We start from the raw sequence: 18,789 nt of genomic DNA, 5'->3' as shown, positions 1-18,789 counted from the left end.
CGCTTTTCTGGCCCCACAGGCTGTAGGTATTTTCTGTGTCCCTCATGCTTCTGAGCTGAGAACCCTGGCTTTGTCCTTCTCTCCTATTCTTGGTTTGAGAAGTTTGATATAATTTAGGTACTTTCCCGGAGATATAAAAAAGAAACCATCATCATTCACATGTGGGAATTATTTAAGGGTAATCAACTCTAGAACACGAAATATTGAGTCAGAGTCACTGGTTTGGAGACCAAATTCCTCTCTGGAAGAAACATTTGGGCTTATCGCCGAGTTTATTGTTAATTGCTGAAATATTACGCTCCCCGCAGTGGACTAGTGATTACAAGACAGTTCCCCCCTCCCTCGCCCTGTTTCAAGAATTCATTACAATAAATGGCCTATTCTGCCTTCTGTTAATTGAATCTCCAACCCACGATGCATCATGTTAGTACTGCTCTAGTAGAAAATTGATGTCATCCATGCTTATGTAACTTCTGGTTGAGTGCTTTATGCTCCAGCCATGGTTATCTGTGAGTCATAATTATGTCTGTGTTAAAACACTGCTGCAAGCTGTGTGTGCCTGTGTGGGTGTTTTATGTATGGGTGTAGTCTGCAGCCTGGGAAGCCAAACCTGTTGGTGGAGGGATTTTCATTTACCCAAGAGAAAGCTCTTAACACTTAACAGAGATCACATTAATTTCACCTGGTTTTTTACATGGACAATAAGGTTTGTTAGCAAAAGTGTAACTAAGTGGGTGGCTGATGCTTTCCTTCTTTACCTGTTTCTGAGGATAGGAGTGGGAAGGGAAAAAAAATCAAAGAAAACTCTTAACTTCTCTCAGGATAGGCAGACTGCGGTTAGTTCTGTCTGTTCAGTAGTTCTAATGGGTTCCTCTAGCTCTAGAGGAAGATTCAATTTTTTTTTTTGAGTAAAGGGGACCCCGGGGAGTATAATGGATTAGAGGGTAGATTCTGAATGCAGACCACCTCTCCAGCCCCTTGGGTAAATTTATATATCTGTAAAATGGGATGATAAGAGTATAATCTCGTAGGGTTACTGTAAGGATTCAATGATTTAATGCAGGAAAAGAGTTTAGTACCTTATACATCAAGGTACTCAAATAGCTGTCTTCTTTCTGCAGGGTTCAGTGTGTGTGTGTGTGTGTGTGTGTGTGCATGCTCAGTTGTGTCCAACTCTTTGTGACCACACGGACTGTAGCCTACCAGGCTCTTCTGTCCATAGGATTTTCCAGGCAAGAATACTGGAGTGGCCTGCCATTTCCTCCCCTAGGCAATCTTCCTGACCCAGGGATGGAACCTGAGTCTCCTGCATCTCCTGTGATTGCAGGCATATTCTTTACCACTGCGCCACCTGGGAAGCCCTTGAACGGTTCAATGTTAGTCCTAAAGCTGGAGCGGGCTCACTTCCTTGAATTTCATGAAGGAATAAGGTCTCAAGGCTCCCCAGCTGGGTCTTCAGCACTGTCTCAGGTGGACACATTCTGCCTGGTTCTCCTCTCCTCCATTCTCTCCTTTCTCAAAGGTCCCACTGCCTGGGTCTGCTTTGTCCTAGACGCTGGTAAGGTCACATCTTCCTTTTCCTTGAGTTACATCTTCATGCCAGCTGCAGTGTTTGTCTTTTGTTCCACTGGGTTCCTTCCACCCCTACTCCACCCCCAGCCCACAGCACAGTGCGTCCTCACCAGTGCTGAGGCTTTTCATCTTGCTTAAGTTTGGGCAGCTCTGTCAACCCCCCAGTTTGCTCTGATGATGTGTGGGTGACTCCGTGACTGTCTTCCCACCTTATCTGAAACCAGTTTGTTTTTGGTATGGTGCGGTAATTGGAGGGCTCGGTGTATTTCCTGTTTTTCTGGCCCCCTCTGGCCATGGTAGGGGGGCTCCGCTGAGGCTGGAGCCCTCTTAGAAAACCTGGGCTATGTGCTTTTCTGAGTTCATTCCTCATTCTGCATTTCTACAGGGTTTGGATCCCTTCTCCAGTTTGGAGCAGTGGTCCCCAGTTTTTTGGCACTAGGGACCAGTTTTGTGGAAGACAATTTTTCCATGGATGGCAGTGGATGTGTGATGGTTCGGGGCAAGTGCACAACATTTATTTACTTATATGATTTTTGTTTGGATTGCTCTGATCTTCGTTGCTGTACTAAGGCTTTCTATAGCTGCATGGAGTAGGGGCTACTGTTCCTTTTCAGTGCACAGACTTCTCATTGTGATGGCTTCTCTTGTTGCGGAGCTTGGGCTCTAGGGCATGGGCTCAGTGGTTGTGGCATGGCATGTGGTATCTTCCCGAGCCAGGGATCGAATCCGTGTCCGATGCATTGGCAGGCTGATTCTTTATCACTCTGCCACCAGGGAAGTACTCAAGAGCATTATATTTCTTGTGCACTTTATTTCTATTATTGTTACATCAGTTCCACCTCAGAACATCAGGCATTAGACCCCGGAGGTTGGGGACCCCTGGTTTAGAGGATAGCCTGGGAGCTTTCCCGTCCAGGTTATTCCAATTGACTATTTCACCCAATTTACCTCAGCAGCCATTTCCATTCCCTGCAATCCAGAAAGCAGAAAAAATAAGGGTAATCACATAGATTTGCAGATATGAAGTTTTGATGAGAAGGTGTAGAGTTTGGTAACTTGGGACCCAAGGAACTGGGGTTGGCAGCCCTGCTTGACCCTGAGTCTGTGTTCTTTCTGGACCATTGTTTCAAGGTTTATGGCAGTGGAATAGGCTCCTTTCCTCACTGGATTGCTGCTGATGAATTTTTGGAGGACTTGCTTCTTTTTCCCATTATTTCCTTAGGAATGCAATAAGATTCAGCTTCATTCTACCATATTAATCCAGGAGCTGTATTTTTTTTCCTTTTAGCATAAAAAGACCTAATTCATATGCCATAGAAACCCTGACTTCATGAGCCTATAACACAGCTGTCTTTTTTTCTAGCCTGGCTGTTTTCTCTACAAGGCTCCACACAAACCAGAAATACTTCTACTTGAGCCATCTTGTCAAATGGCACTATATCTACCATGTTAATCCAGAAGTTGTATTTTTCCCTTTTAGCATAAAAAGACCTAATTCATATGCAGTAGAAACCCTGACTTCATGAGCCTATAACACAGTTGTCTTTTTTTCTAGCCTGGCTTTTTTCTTTACAAGGCTCCACACAAGCCAGGAATACTTCTACTTGAGCCACCTCATCAAATGGCACCATATCTATCTTCACCCTTCAAATATCTTCCTAGTAACTGGGATGATGGTGGATTAGAGGATCAGTGCAGTGTGCCGTACAAGCTAATTGGCTATAACCAACCACAAAATTTAGGCTTCCTCAAGAGGAATGAAGTAGTAGAGTGATTATCAGCCTGGGCTTCAGAGCCAAATTGCTTGGGTTCCGTTTCTGTCTCTACCACTTCCTAGTTAGCTATGCAAACTTTAACAGGTTAGTTTCCTGTGTCCTCATCTGTAAAATGGGATGATGATAATTCATTTGACCTACCTCTTAGAATTCCGAAGAGGCATAAATAAGTAGTTACATGTGATACAATAGAGCCTTGCTTGTTGTAACTTTTTAACATGTAGTATTTAATACGTATTTAGCAATCTTCTTACTCCATTGTTATTGTTTAATGAAGCTATTCCTGGTAAATCTTGGTCTTCATTGACTACAGGAGCAAATATATCTTTATTTAAGAAGAATAATGTATAAATATAACAGCTCTGCTGGTAGAAAAAATGGGAGTAGGAAGGGGCAGAGATGATGTAAGAGTGGGAATTATTGGTGCTAGCTGATGGGTACATGGTCGTTCATACATTGGTTCCTCATTTTTGTGAATGTTCATTTTCCATAGTTAAAATTTTAAAGATTAAACAAGAGATGAAGTCTGTAATATGTCAGTGTGGATCAGTGCAGTGCAATGGGAGGTCTCATGTACTCTAGGTGGGAGGCCAAATTGCCATAAGCTGCCTAGAAAACAAATTGACAGGATAAATCAAGGACCCTGAAAATGTTTGACCCAGTTACTATTGCTACCTGAAAAATTACCCAAAAACCTGGCTTAAAACATAATTTTATTAAGTTCACAGATTCTGGGAATCAGGAATTTGAACAGTGGGTTTGTCATTCAAGCAGATGGTTTGTCTGCTCTATGACATGTGGGGGCTTCAGCTGGTAAGACCTGAAGGCTGGGGGTGACTCAGTGGCCAGGGGCTGGAAATTTCGGAAGGTTTGTTCACTCACAAGTTTGGTTTCTCAACTAGTGGTGCACAGGCCAGCAACGTCCCCTGAAGTCCTCACGTGGCTTCCACGTGGGTTGGCTTCCTCCCAGCATGGTAGCCATAGGGTAGTCATGTTGTGTATATGACAGCTCAGAGATTATAGTGAGTGCTCCAGCCATCAAATTTCAGAGACCACACAGCATCAGTTCTGCTTACTCTGTTGGTTGAAGTTGTCCCAAACTTGCCGAGATTCAAGAAAAAGGGATATAGACCCTCAGCCCTCCCTAGAAAGAGTGTCAGAGAATTTCAGGGTCATGTTTCAAAACTACTTCAATGTTTGTCTTCTGACTCTTGGATTTCACTTCTCAGAATTTATCTTAAAGAAGCAATTCAAAATGTGGACAAAGTTATATGCTCATATATATATAATAGAATATACTTATATTTAATACATATTTATGTTTTTTAATTATACTGAAATGTATTTATGAATGCCTTTCAATGTAGCTTATAATAATGAAATGTTGGACTAACAATAGGAAAATGAATAAGTGCTAGTGAACCACTAAGATGATGTAAAGCCATTAAAATAGTGTTAGAGTTTTCCAATACATAGAAAGACATTCATATTTTATTTAAAATTGACAAATATAGTGTCCAAACTATATAACATATAATTTTAAATGTTTTTGCAAGTCTAGATTGTTAAAAATTGCAAAGAGAAAGATGAGAAGGAACTATCTTAAACATTAACAATAGCCATCTCCTGGCAGTGAGCTTATGGTTACTTTAAATTCTTTTCTTTATAGTTTCCAGCTTTTCCAAAAATATTTGAAATTTTCAGATATTAATTTTATAATTAAAAATATATTTTTTTAAAATTTCAGTATATTTGATGCACTGAAAAAAAATAGCTCAATCATTTTGCTTATTATATTGGACTGAAAAAAGTACTTGCTGGCTTGATTGAAACATGCATGTATATCACCAAACATACACCTTCTGGACTCTAAAAGAAGGGTGGACTAACTGGGCCATAGCAGGATTGGCAGCATTTTTCTGAATCCAGTTTCGCCTCGTCTATCCCTCTTCCCTCAGCCTGTCCCCCCCATTTTTAGGACTAGGAGACCCTCACTTCTCTGCTCAGAGTAGCCGAGGTCTGGCAAGAAGTGTGTGTGACAGAGGCCAATTTCACCCTCCCTAAGCTGTTCAGGGACCAGAAGGCAGGGACCAGGAAGTGAAAGCCAAGCCCTCAGTCACCAGCTTGGAATTTCCCTCTGCAGCAAGCTTTGGTTCTTCAGTGTCTTCATGAATTTTTTCTAGGGAGCATCCTCCTCTGCTACCCCAGGTGCAGAAGTCCTTTCCTGCCCACATCCCAGTAAGACTTGCCCTGGGCCTCAGGGAGTCCTCTGTGTGCCCGCTGCTGGCTCAGTTCCCCTTTCCAAGGGCTGCAAACTGTCATCCCATCATCTCTCCTTTTTCCACTCTTTACCAGTGAGTTGACAAGATAGGTTATAAACAAGCATTTGTGTCTGGTCTCATCAGAGGTCATCCCTGGAATCTGTCTGCCTCAAATCCACAGTTTCTAGTATGACTCAATCAGCTACCTTTGCCTCCATCTCTGCTGTCACCTAACTCAGAGGGCTGGTATCTAACTTGTCCTAGACTCAGATCCCCTCTTAAGATGGCCTTGTCCATCTTTCTCTTCCCCAAGACCGTGCCCTTCGGGATCTACCAATATATGTAATAGTTTGATATATCTTAGTTGCATCGTACAATGGCTAAAGATGTAGCTTTCCCATATTCTATCTAATATATCTGCATGTGAGCTCAGTCACTCAGTCGTGTCTGACTCTTTCAGACTACACGGACTGTAGCCCACCTGGCTCCTATGTCCATTGGATTTCCCAGGCAAGAATACTGCAATGGATTGCCATTTCCTTCTCCAGGGGATTGTCCTAACCCAGGAATCAAACCCATGTCTCCTGCATTGGCAGGCGGGTTCTTTACCACTGAGCCACCAGGAAAGCCATATAATACATCACTTCTTTAAAAAACATGTTAAACATTAATCAGTTAATATATTTGGTAGGCAACCCTTGAAGTAAACTGGTCCCTGAGCTACCTACTATTATATGTCGTATTTTCATAATAGTTTCCTGGTCTGAATCACTGATGATAGTGCTCTAATATTAATATTCTATTCCTTGGGATAGTTTTTAAAGCAGTTTAAATAATCAAAACTATTCAGAATTTGTTTTAGATCACCTAGAATGAATAACTCTGGGCTTTTTATTTAATAGTATATCACAAAGTCATCTTCTGTGTGAGTTACTGACACCAGCTGTCCACATCCTTACTTTCTTGTTCATTTGGTAATAGAGGAACAGAGGAATTAGGGCAAGGGAAAAAATACAGTTTGAGATAGAAATGGAAATGATTTATGATGCACACTCTGACTAATACAGTTAAATCATTTGATCCTCTTAGAGGATTTGAAAATTGGAAAAGATTTTATTCTCCATTCCAAACCTAATTTCTACTACTAAATTGTTTATAAACTCCAAAAAACAAAATGTCATCTCTGCTACTTGCCACTCACAAATATTTTCATTCTTCTGAGGACATGTCAGGGTCACATGGCAGAATTGCTGCCTTAGAGTTGTTAGCTTGGCCATGAGACTTGCTTTGATGAATGAGTTATGATCAGAAGTAAAAAGATGTATCACTTCTGGGTGAGGCTTTGAGAACTAGGGTGTGCTTTGCCATATTTGGTGTCCCTGCTGGGTTGAATGGAAATTTTATTACCCTGGTTCCCAGGTACCTAGGTGAACAGAATCTCCCCAACCTAGATTGGACATGTGGTAGGATGAAGAAATACATTTATTAACCCACAGAGATTTCCTGGGTGTTTGTTACTGGAGCATAACTTAGTCCATCATGACTGGTATAGTAAGTCGCTAGCCAGATGATGACGGAGAAGGCAATGGCACCCCACTCTAGTACTCTTGCCTGGAAAATCCCATGGGCGGAGGAGCCTGGAAGGTTGCAGTCCATGGGGTTGCGAAGAGTCAGGCACGACTCAGCGACTTCACTATCACTTTTCACTTTCATGCATTGGAGAAGGAAATGGCAACCCACTCCAGTGTTCTTGCCTGGAGAATCCCAGGGACGGGGGAGCCTGGTGGGCTGCCGTCTATGGGGTCGCACAGAGTCGGACCCAACTGAAGCGACTTAGCTGCAGCAGCAGCCAGATGATGAATAGGTATGTATGTAGGTAGGAAGATACATAGACAAAGAGATGGGAATCCGGAGGTACTGGTAGTAGTTGTTCATGGGTAGGAATATAGGTCTGGAAAGCATAACTGTAAATTTTTACTCTAACATTGATTAATTAGTCTAGTGGTCACTATCTTTGATTACAATTCATTTGATTGTCCTTACTCTGAATTAAAAACTATATTTTGATCTTGTTGCTATTTATATAGAATTTTCACAAGGTGGGTCAAAAAGTTCCTTTGGGTTTTCCCATGACATGTTACAAAAAACTCAAAGGAACTTTTTGGCCAACTCAATATTTTAAGTGAAAAAAAGGCAAATTATAGTGCAGGATATACAGTATGACTCAAATATTGCAAGGAAAAGAAATATATGACTAGAGAAGTGTCTGAAAGGCTATATACCAGAATATAAACTTCTTGGGGATATAGGTGATTGCAATTTTCTTTCTGTATATTTATTTTTATTCTAAAAGTATAAGCGCATGTCATAAATAGCTATTACTTTTGTCCTAATCGGTGTTCATTCTATTGAGTAATTACCCTGCTTTCCATCCGCGTGATTCTGTTTACCACCTCCTATCCCACCAACAGAAAAGCAGGTATCACCTAAAGTTAGCCAATCTGATACTTTCCTGGAATCTAAACCTTAATACGGATAATATAGGAAAATATGGTATTTAAAGTCAAATTTCCTGTTGGCCTTGTTAAAAGAGAGACCTGAAACTTCCTTGGTTTCTATCTTTCTCGAGGATTTAGGAATTTCTTTGATTTTAGGGTTAGCCAGCTTCTTCTATTTGTTTTGTCTTTGGTTTTTAAGTTACCCTAAATTGATTTGGCAGCTTGCAACAAAACGATCACTTTACTGACAACACGTATTGCTTGTTTAGTTTAAAAGATTAGTGAGATAAAACATAAAGAATAAATCAATCTTGTCCTCTTGCCTATGAAAAATTAAATCATAGAAACTTCTGGGGCTTTTAAAATTCTTTTTTCAAGGTGATGGTAATCATTACCAAGCCTTTAAAAAAATGAACAAGACATTTATAATCAGCTAGTGCTGGGTATATGTATGTGCATATTTATGTGTCCTCGTAGCATTATGAGGTAATTGGAATTTAAACTGATACACATGTGAACTCAGACGCACTGAGAGTGTGTGTGTGAGTCAAGGTGATATGAGTCTGAGTGTGTGATGATGAGAATAGTGGGTCAATATCCTTCCATCCTAGCTAGCTGTCCACCATTTCACTCATGCCTCCTAGTTATATAAACTTGTTATTTCTGGCTCCTTTCATGCGGTGAATTGAAATGCCCCAAGCAGGCAGTCACCCTTCTTAGCATTCTGTTCCTATGCTCTCCATCCTCCAGTACTTTTTATATAAGAGCAATTCCCTCCCTCATCCCTCATTCAATTAATATTTGCTGAGTAATTTCCAGGAGATGTGCCAGGTGTTGGGGATCAAAAGCAAATGAGACGAGATTGTATCTTAAGGAGACTGCAGGTTCATAAGGACAATGGAAAACAAACCTAAAAACCCTTAGAAAACCAACCAAGATGACTCTGAAGTTTCCTAAAACCTGGAGTGCATTCCCCATCCCCTATGTCCTGGGGAATAAGAGTCTCATTGTCATTAGTGCTATCCTCCAATGTTTCTGGTGCTCCTCCTGCACGGATCCTGGTAGAATTTCACTTCTCCTCCCCCTTGAAATGAAGTCTGGCCGTATGACTTTCTTTGGTTAATATGATCTGAGTGGAAATCACATGTCACTTTTTTAATGTATTATTTTATTTATTTTTGGCTGTCCTGAGTTGCTTTGATTGGGCTTTCTCCAGTTGAGGCGAGCGGAGGCTGCTCTGCATCATGGTGGCTTCTTTCCTTGTGGAGCCTGGGCTCTCGAGTGCGTGGGCTTCAGTAGTTGTGGCTCGAGAGCTTTAGAGCACAGGCTCAATAGTTGTGGTGCCCAGGTTTAGATGCTCTGAGGCATGCGGAGTCCTCCCAGACCAGGGATCAAACCTGTGTCCCCTACATTGGCAGGCGGATTCTTATCCACTGTGCCACCAGGGAAGTCCCCACATGTCACTTCTGAGAAACGGCTTTTGTGAGCAAGTACGTGATTTGCTGTGTTAGGGGCTGGCCATGTTCCGCATGGTGAGGCTCTATTAGATGGGGTCTTGTGCTAAGAGTGGCGTGGAGTAGAGCCCGCTACTCCTCAACAGTCCCAAGATAGATAATGCTGTAAGCATGAAAAAGCTTTGTTGTTTTAAGCCACTGAAATTTGGAAGGGTTTGTTACCTCAGCATAACAGATACTGTGAACATCTCCCAGACCTGGCAGGAGTTTTTGTGGTCCTGGATCAGGCTCTCAGTTAGGACTGGGAGTCCTGGGTGACCGGTAACATTAAAGAAACAAAGATAACACTGAACTTAGTTTACCTGGAATTCCTGGGAGGAACAGACCTTTTAAGTTCTAAGGAATTCAGCCCTAGCCTCAAATGGGCTGCCTCACCATGCCATGAAGTCTTTGAAATAGTAAAACCCATGGGTACCTACTTGGTAACGGTAGATCCATACCTGGTGGAAAAAAAGGGCCACTCCTGAGAACTAGGACTAGAACTATCTGCAACAAAACAGCCCTAGAAGATGCTAGGCAAGCTGGCATGCCCTGCTGAGTGTCCATAATCCTGAAATCTGGGTTTCCCGTTTGCCTCTGCATTTAGAATCTCAGAAGTCACTTCTAAGATGTATTTCACCAGAAACATAAATGTTACAAAAGTCACCAGAAATTAGGAAAATGCAAAATAAAATAGCATTATGATCATTTTCTTGAGTTATTAATTGGGCAGGATATTTGAATTGTCCTGTGTTGGCACAAGAGAGGAAAATATAAATAGCTACAGTTTTTCTGCAGACCAATAAGGTAGTTTATATCAAACACCTTAAAAATATGTATGCTTGTTAACCCCTTCTTCTATGGTAATGGAATTTTTAGCCAGGTTGCTGCTGCTGCTGCTAAGTCGCTTCAGTCGTGTCCGACTCCGTGCGACCCCATAGACGGCAGCCCACCAGGCTTTGCCGTCCCTGGGATTCTCCAGGCAAGATCACTGGAGTGGGTTGCCATTTCCTTCTCCAATGCAGGAAAGTGAAAAGTGAAAGTGAAGTCGCTCAGTCGTGTCCGACTCTCAGTGACCCCATGGACTGCAGCCTACCAGGCTCCTCTGCCCATGGGATTTTCCAGGCAAGAGTACTGCAGTGGGTGCCATTGCCTTCTCCTTAGCCAGGTTACCCAGGATAAAGATCATACTCCCAGCTTCCCCTGCAGCAATGAATGGGTACATGAGTAAGTTCTGGTCGATGGGATGAGAGCAGAAGTGACGTGTGTAACCTCAGGATTGAGCCCTAAAAGGGCAGGAGTGTAGGGGTGCAGTGTCTTGTTCCCCCTTTTCCTTGCCTGGCATTCATGTGTGTCTTTCACTCACATGGCTAAGAGCAATGTCTAAAGATGGCAGAGCCACAAGATGGAAAGAACCTGGATCTTGGATGTCACGATGCAGAATCACCATCCCAACTCTGATTTTATCCCAGATATAAATACACTCATGTTATTTAAGCTACTATTATGTGACACATGTGGCCCAAAATATCCCAAATAATGCCTCTGAATTCCTACTTTTAGATATTTACCCTAAGTCAGTAACTGGGGATATGTGCAAAGATTTAAAAACCAATGAAGTTTATTATAGACCTTATGTGAAAGTTGCAAATAAATAATGGCTTGGTTAAAGAAATTATAGTTTCTCTGTACAATGGAATACAATGAAGCCAGTCAAAATTACAACATAGAATATTGATTGATGTAGAAAAGCATTCTTTTTTTAAAAAATGCACATATAAGACAACCAGAACATGAGCTTGACTTTCCCCTCTCTCCACTTGCAACGGAGAATTCTAACTGCCTGAGAGGTTTCTTTTCTCTTCCTCAAACTTTATGGAAGGGCCTGTCTTGCCAGATGAATTCCTTTGGGCTTTTGTGATGAGTATTAAGAGGAAAGGCATATTGGCTAGGGCGAGGAGGATATTTTCTGAAGGGTTTTGAGAATTGAGAAGTGAGCTGTTGAGTGTGGGACAGTGGGTGAGAGAAGAAAAAGAAGATTTTAAAAAGGGTATCATATGCCTTGTCAAGAGATTCGGGGTGAAGTGATTTCAGGCTGCTATGGTATGCAAGCATTGGACCACGGGGCTGTCTATTGTGGGCACAGAAATGAGTCTTAAAGACATTTATCAACCACCCACAGTTTTTACCAGCTTTTCCTCTTCCCTGGTGGCTTAGATGGTAAAGAATCTGCATGCAATGCAGAAGACTAGGGTTTGATCCCTGGGTGGGGAAGATCTCCTGGAGAAAGGAGTGGCAAACCACCCCAATATTCTTGCTCAGCAAGTCCCATGGACAGAGGAGTCTGTTGGGCTATAGTCTGTGGGGGTCTCAAAGAGTCGGACACAACTGAGTGTCTAAACATAGCACCTCTGAGTGAGTAGCATTTTGTTTTCTGCCTTTTTGCCAGTGTTTGTTATTAAAAACAAGTGTTTAAATTTATTTTTTTAAATGGTTGCTGAGCCCTGCATAAGGGGCTGCTGCTGCTGCTGCTAAGTCGCTTCAGTCGTGTCTGACTCTGTGCGACCCCACAGACAGCAGCCCACCAGGCTCCTCTGTCCCTGGGATTCTCCAGGCAAGAACTCTGGAGTGGGTTGCCATTTCCTTCTCCAATGCGTGAAAGTGAAGTTGCTCAGTCATGTCGGACTCTTCACGACCCCATGGACTGCAGCCTACCAGGTTCCTCTGTCCGTGGGATTTTCCAGGCGTCCATGGGATTTTCCAGGAGTACTGGAGTGGGTTGCCATTGCCTTCTCTGGCATAAGGGGCTGTGGAGGCATAAATTCATCTCAGCCTTTTCCCTTAGCACAGGGAGAAGGAAGGGGAGAGGAGGGAAGTTCCTGCTTTCACCGCCCTCATCTCAGGCACACTCACCCCCATCTGCTAGAGATGACCATCTGCTTCCCTGAGGCAGTTAGAGTCAGGCCAGGTGGTATATGTCAGCGGCTCTCTGCCCACTGGTGGGGAGGATGAGGGAGCTTGGGAAGAGTCTGCTGCTTTCTTTCTGGAAAATGGGGCCATAGACACCCTCACGGACATGCAGGCCCTGGTTCTAATCAAACCCTCACCATCTGTGGGCCACCCCCCAGCAGACCTCCCACCCCCTTGCTTGGTTTCCATTCTGGATAGGACTAAAGCTCAGCCCAGCTGGCTGGAGACCTGATCACCGTGCCTTTATCTAGAAAAGGAATGAGCTCTGCATCTGGGATTCCTGATCCACAGTTATGGCACATGCCTTGTTGTTTAGTCGCTCAGTCATGTCTGACTCTTTGCAACCCCATGGACTGTAGCATACCAGGCTTCCCTGTCCTTTACTATCTCCTGGAGTTTGTTCAAACTTATGTCCTTTGAATCAGTGATGCCATCCAACCATCTCTTCTCTGTCATCCCCTTCTCCTCTTGTCCTCAATCTTTCCTAGCATCAGGATCTTTTCTAATGAGTCAGCTGTTTGCACTCTTGTCCAAACTATTAGGCCTTGAGCTTCAGCAGCATACCTTCCAATGAATATTCAGGTTGTTTCTTTTAGGATTGACTGGTTTGATCTCCTTACTGTCCAGGGACTCTCAAGAGTCATCTCCAGCACCACAGTTTGAAAGCGTCGATTGTTTGGCACTCAGCATTCTTTATGGTCCAACTCTCAAATCCATATATGCCTACTGGAAAAACCATAGCTTTGACCATATGGACCTTTGTTGGAAAAATGATGTCTCTGCTTTTTAATACACCTGACAGCTCATAAATGACAGCTTCGCAAAACACTCTGTTGTCCCCTTTGCCCCACCTTAGGGGTGTCTCTGGGGAGCAATGGGTGAAGTCCTAGCTTCTAGTAACCTTAAACATAGAAAGGAAAAAGAGAACAGCGTTTTGTTCATCTGTATCAGTAAGAGTGGATGGACCAGATCACTTGCTTAACTATTTTTAGCTCTCCACGTCCTCAGAGAGACATCCTGAGGTCTTCTGAGCAGCTAGAGAGATAAAATATAATGAGTATGGCAACCAACGTCATTGCATCCATATAGAATCCCCTTTAATCAGCTGCATTCTTTTTCAAGGACTTCATACCATGCTTTTGCCCCATGAAGTGTGTCCCAGAGACTGACCAGGAGCGCATCCTGTGGGCACAGTTGTAGTCATGGGCTGGATGGACCAGAGAATTCATAATTACTGTGGGAGGAATATTTCAGCTGGTCATATAGAAGGTATTAGTCAGCCATGGGCCACTCAACTGCCCAATTATCTGGGCATAATGGGGTGTAGTTCTTGAGGAGTTAATTCACAGGTCTGCTTGCACGTTTGACTCTGTGATGCAGGTGTTGGGCAGGAGATTCTTGGGCTCGAATGAATGGTCTGAATATGGAGGTACAAGAGTCTCACCTCTCTTGTGGTCATCTGGCCCAGGACTCGTGGGAACTGGAAAATTTCCCAGATGGAAAAGGCCACTTTCTTCTTTTTTAGAGGCTACTTTCTTGATGGCCATCTGGGGATCTGTCTATATGCACCCTGTGCCACATTATTTAAAACTAGAGGAATATAGTTCCCTTAAGACAAAAATCCATTAGTAATAAAAGTTCAAGTTGTTTCTTAGCACCTCACATATGTGGGTAGTTGGAGCAAGAAACTTTTAGGCAGGACTGTCTACATGGTTTGCAGGACTCTGCAAAATGAAAACGTGGGGCCCTTATTCATAAATCAAGACATTCAAGACAGAGAGAGTAGAGTGTTACATCACACGAGAGGTCCTTCTCAGCACAAAACTCTGGGCAGCTGTATAGGTTGCATGCCCTGGAAGCTGGCCCTGGTTTTGTTTTTGTTTTTTTTTAAATAATTTTATTTATTTATTTTTGGCTGTGCTGGAGCCTCATGCCTTTCGTTCCTTTGTGTGGGCTTTCTCTGCCTATGGTGAACAGGGATACTTCCTAGTTGCAGTGGTTTCTCTGGCTGTGGAGCACAGGCTTTGGGGTGCATGGGCCTCAGTAGTTGGGGCACATGGGCTTAGCTGCTCTGTGGCACATGGGATCTTCCTGGACCAGGGATCAAACCCATGTCCCCTGCATTGGCAGGTAGATTCTTATCTACTGTACCACCAGGGAAGTCCTGGCCCTGTTTTTAACAATTCCAAGGGAGTCTCTGAGACTGGCTGGTCTATGGCCACACCACCCTGAACGTGCCCGATCTTGTCTGATGTTGGAAGCTAAGCAGCATCGGGCCTGGTTAGTACTTGGATGCAAGAGTGGCTGAAGATAGCGAGAACCAAAGGAAGATTGAGCTGTGCCAAGAATTGCTGAGGTCATCCTCTTTCCAGTTTTTAATCTCTCAGCCTTTGCTAGATAGCCTCATGGATTATAAAATTTTCCCATAGGATCTCCCACCCCCAGCCCAGCTACCACTTCATGTTCTTGTTTTCTTCAGAGTCAGATTTCTCGGAAGAGTAGATTACAATTGCTACCTCCACTTTCTGATTAGACAGTCACTGATATTTTAAAATCAAATTTTATCCCCCCAAAATCCACCAGATCTTACCAGGCGGGCTGTAAGTAACAGATAATCTGGCATATAGCAGCATAAACAAACAAGAGTGTGTTAATTTTTCCCCCATTTCAAGAGGTTTGGAGATAGATAGTTGTGGGTGTTGGTTCAGCAGCTCAACAGTGTCAAGGCCAAAATCGTGCTTTCACCACATGGTTGTAAGATTTCTGCTGCTCCCACTCTGCTCAGCTCCTAGAATCAAGGTTGGAAGAAGAAAGAAGGGGTCAGGCCAGCTATATCCACACTCCAGATGTGAACGAATCACCCCAAAGCTAAGTAACATAAAAGGAATTACTTTATTTAAAACAATGTTTTATTGGAGGATAGTTGCTTTACCATGTTGTGTTAGCTTTTGCTGTCTAGCGAAGTGAATCAGTTATATGTATACATACATCCCTTCTTGTTGGGGTTTCCTTCCCATTTAAGTCACTACAGAGCACTGTGTAGAGTTCCCTGTGATATACAGCTGGTTCTCATTAGTTATCTAGTTATCCCTGAAGAACCATTTTATTTTGCTTGTAGATTCTACAGGGATTTGTTCAGAGCACAGTGGGGAAAGGTGGTTTCTGTCCCACCACGTCTTGGGTCTCAGCTAGGATGAAGGCCAATTCCCTGGAAGGGGCTACAGTCACCGAGAGATGTCCTCACTCACACATCTTGTAGTCGGTGCCAACTGTGGGCTAGGACTCTGCTATATTGTCCAGAACATCGCAACATGGTCTCTCCCTGTGGTCTCCCGGCACAGTTTGGGCTTCCTTGCAACATGGTGGCTGGCTTCCAGAAGCAAATATCCCAACAGAGCAAGATGGAAACACGTGGCAATGTTATGATCTAGCCTCAAATGTCACAGTGCCACTTCTGCTGCACTCTGTTGTCTAAGACAGTCAATGCTCACTCCAGGATCAGGGGAACGGGACCTTGACCCTATCTCTTAGTGGGAGATGCTTCAAGATCACATTGTAAGAAGAGCATAGGACTGAGAGCCATTGTTGTGGCCGCCTTTATTTATTATTATTTTTTAATATAATTGCTGTACAATGTTGTGCTGGTTTCTGCTGTAAAGTGAATCAGCCACACGTGTACATATATCCCCTCTTTCTTGGATTTCCTTCCCATTTTGGTCACCAGAGGGCATTGACTAGACTTCCCTGTGCTCTACAGTAGGTTCTCAATAGTTCTATTTTATACACAGTAGTGTATTTATGTCAATCCCAATCTCCTAATTAATCCCAACCCTTTTCCACCATTGATGTCCATATATTTGTCCTCTACATATGTATCTCTATTTGTGCTTTGTAAATGAGTTCATCGATACCATTTGTTGTGGCCGTGTTTGAAAAATACAATCTTTCATGAATGCTTTTATTAAGAAAGCAATAGTAAATTTATCCTTGTATCTCACTGAACACATCTGTGTCACATGCATGCTTCGTTGCTTTGGGAGGGTGAGAAAGGGAATATGTGACCTTCAAGTCTGTCCAGTGGGTAGCAGAGCTGGGGAAGGGGAAAGAGTGATTGTTAGCTAGGCAGTCAGCAGAGTTTGTCACCCTCCCACCCCCAACCAATGCTAGACTCAACCACTCCCTCCTGAGTGCTATTTCTTTTCCATACAAGCTTCTATACACCACCCATAAAATTTTATTGCATTTATTTGTTGCTTTCATTTATATTCCAAGCCCTTTATAGGCAGAAATTCAGAATTCTTTGTCTTAGCATCTCCAAGGTCTATTGCTGTGCCTGGCACAGAGGAACATTCAATAACACACAATACTGAACAATTGACAAGGTGGGTCAGATGGTAAAGAATTCACCTGCTATGCAGGAGACCTGGGTTCGATCCCTGGGTTGGGAAGATCCCCTGGAGGAGGGCATGGCAACCCACTCCAGTATTTGTGCCTGGCGAATGCCCATGGACAGAGGAGCCTGGTGGGCTGCAGTCCATGAGGTCACAAAGAGTTGGACATAACTGAGCAACTAAGCACAGCACACAAGATTCTGGATTTTCTGAGTCGAATACCTTCTAGTCTTAGATGTTTGGGATTCAAGATTATAAGTACTTTTAATGGAAAGAAGTCCACCTTTAATGCCCACAATACCTAGGTTGCCAAGTGGTCTACAGAGAGCAAAGAACCCAAAGGTCTCGAAGACACTTTTGAATCATTATCGTCACAATCCCTTTGATTTATATAAGGTGGTCTTAACCAATATGGTTCTATCTATTCCTCATAACCACTTAGAAAGTTCAGGAGGTCAGATATCATCATTCTCATTTTGTAAAAAGGTGACTAAGATTTAGGTTAAGTGACTTGTTAAAGCTACTATGTATAGGAAAAGCATGGTAATTTCTTCCTAAATTAACCACCCATACACTTGAAGTCTAAAAGTCTGTGAGATGCAATCAATTCACTTACTGCCTAGTCATCAGTTCAGTTCAGTTCAGTCGCTCAGTCATGTCCGACTCTTTGCGATCCCATGAATCGCAGCACACCAGGCCTCCCTATCCATCACCAACTCCCGGAGTTCATCCAGACTCATGTCTATCGAGTCAGTGATGCCATCCAGCCATCTCATCCTCTGTCGTCCCCTTCTCCTCCTGCTCCCAATCCCTCCCAGCATCAGAGTCTTTTCCAATGAGTCAACTCTTTGCATGAGGTGGCCAAAGTACTGGAGTTTCAGCTTTAGCATCATTCCTTCCAAAGAAATCCCAGGGCTGATCTCCTTCAGAATGGACTGGTTGGAACTCCTTGCAGTCCAAGGGACTCTCAAGAGTCTTCTCCAACACCACAGTTCAAAAGCATCAATTCTTCGGCGCTCAGCCTTCTTCACAGTCCAACTCTCACATCCATACATGACCACAGGAGAAACCATAGCCTTGACCAGACGAACCTTTGTTGGCAAAGTAATGTCTCTGCTTTTGAATATGCTATCTAGGTTGGTCATAACTTTCCTTCCAAGGAGTAAGCGTCTTTTAATTTCATAGCTGCAATCACCATCTGCAGTGATTTTGGAGCCCCCCAAAATAAAGTCTGACACTGTTTCCACTGTTTCCCCATCCATTTCCCATGAAGTGATGGGACCAGATGCCATGATCTTCGTTTTCTGAATGTTGAGCTTTAAGCCAACTTTTTCACTCTCCTCTTTCACTTTCATCAAGAGGCTTTTGAATTCCTCTTCACTTTCTGCCATAAGGGTGTTGTCATCTGCATATCTGAGGTTATTGATATTTCTCCCGGCAATCTTGATTCCAGCTTGTGCTTCATCCAGCCCAGCGTTTCTCATGATGTACTCTGCATACAAGTTAAATAAGCAGGGTGATGATATACAGCCTTGACGCACAGGTTGCTCTAATTATAGTTTTTGAAAGTAACTAGGAAGCTGACACACAGATTGTCTATCTATATGGACACAAGCAAGCACCGCTTATCTTGAAGTTTTATGCAAAATAATATTCCAGAGAAATAGCTATGGGTTTTCACAAACATTATTTTCTATCAGAATTTAGGGTACAGCACTGTCTGCTTGAAATTTGGATTCATCCACTTCTTGAGTGCCTGTCTTGAAATGTTGGCAGTGGTGGAGACATGTCAGAATGTTAGCTGTTCTCAGAAGGAAGGAGTGGGAAAG

General features: G+C 43.0%; 1 long non-coding RNA gene across 1 annotated transcript in view; it reads left to right on the top strand.

The window, feature by feature from the left end:
* The first annotated feature begins 1,446 nt into the window (after window positions 1–1,446).
* Window positions 1,447–18,789, top strand: part of LOC129647433 (uncharacterized) — a 41,156-nt gene continuing 23,813 nt past the window's right edge. Inside the window, exon 1 of the long non-coding RNA XR_008712336.1 lies at window positions 1,447–1,558. This is a non-coding gene — a long non-coding RNA (uncharacterized LOC129647433). The remainder of the gene's footprint in view (window positions 1,559–18,789) is intronic.

The sequence above is a fragment of the Bubalus kerabau genome, chromosome 3 (genome assembly GCF_029407905.1).
Source record: "Bubalus kerabau isolate K-KA32 ecotype Philippines breed swamp buffalo chromosome 3, PCC_UOA_SB_1v2, whole genome shotgun sequence".
Taxonomy (NCBI): domain Eukaryota; kingdom Metazoa; phylum Chordata; class Mammalia; order Artiodactyla; family Bovidae; genus Bubalus; species Bubalus kerabau.
Note: the sequence above shows the minus strand (reverse complement) of the source record. Positions and strands in the feature narration are given on the sequence as shown.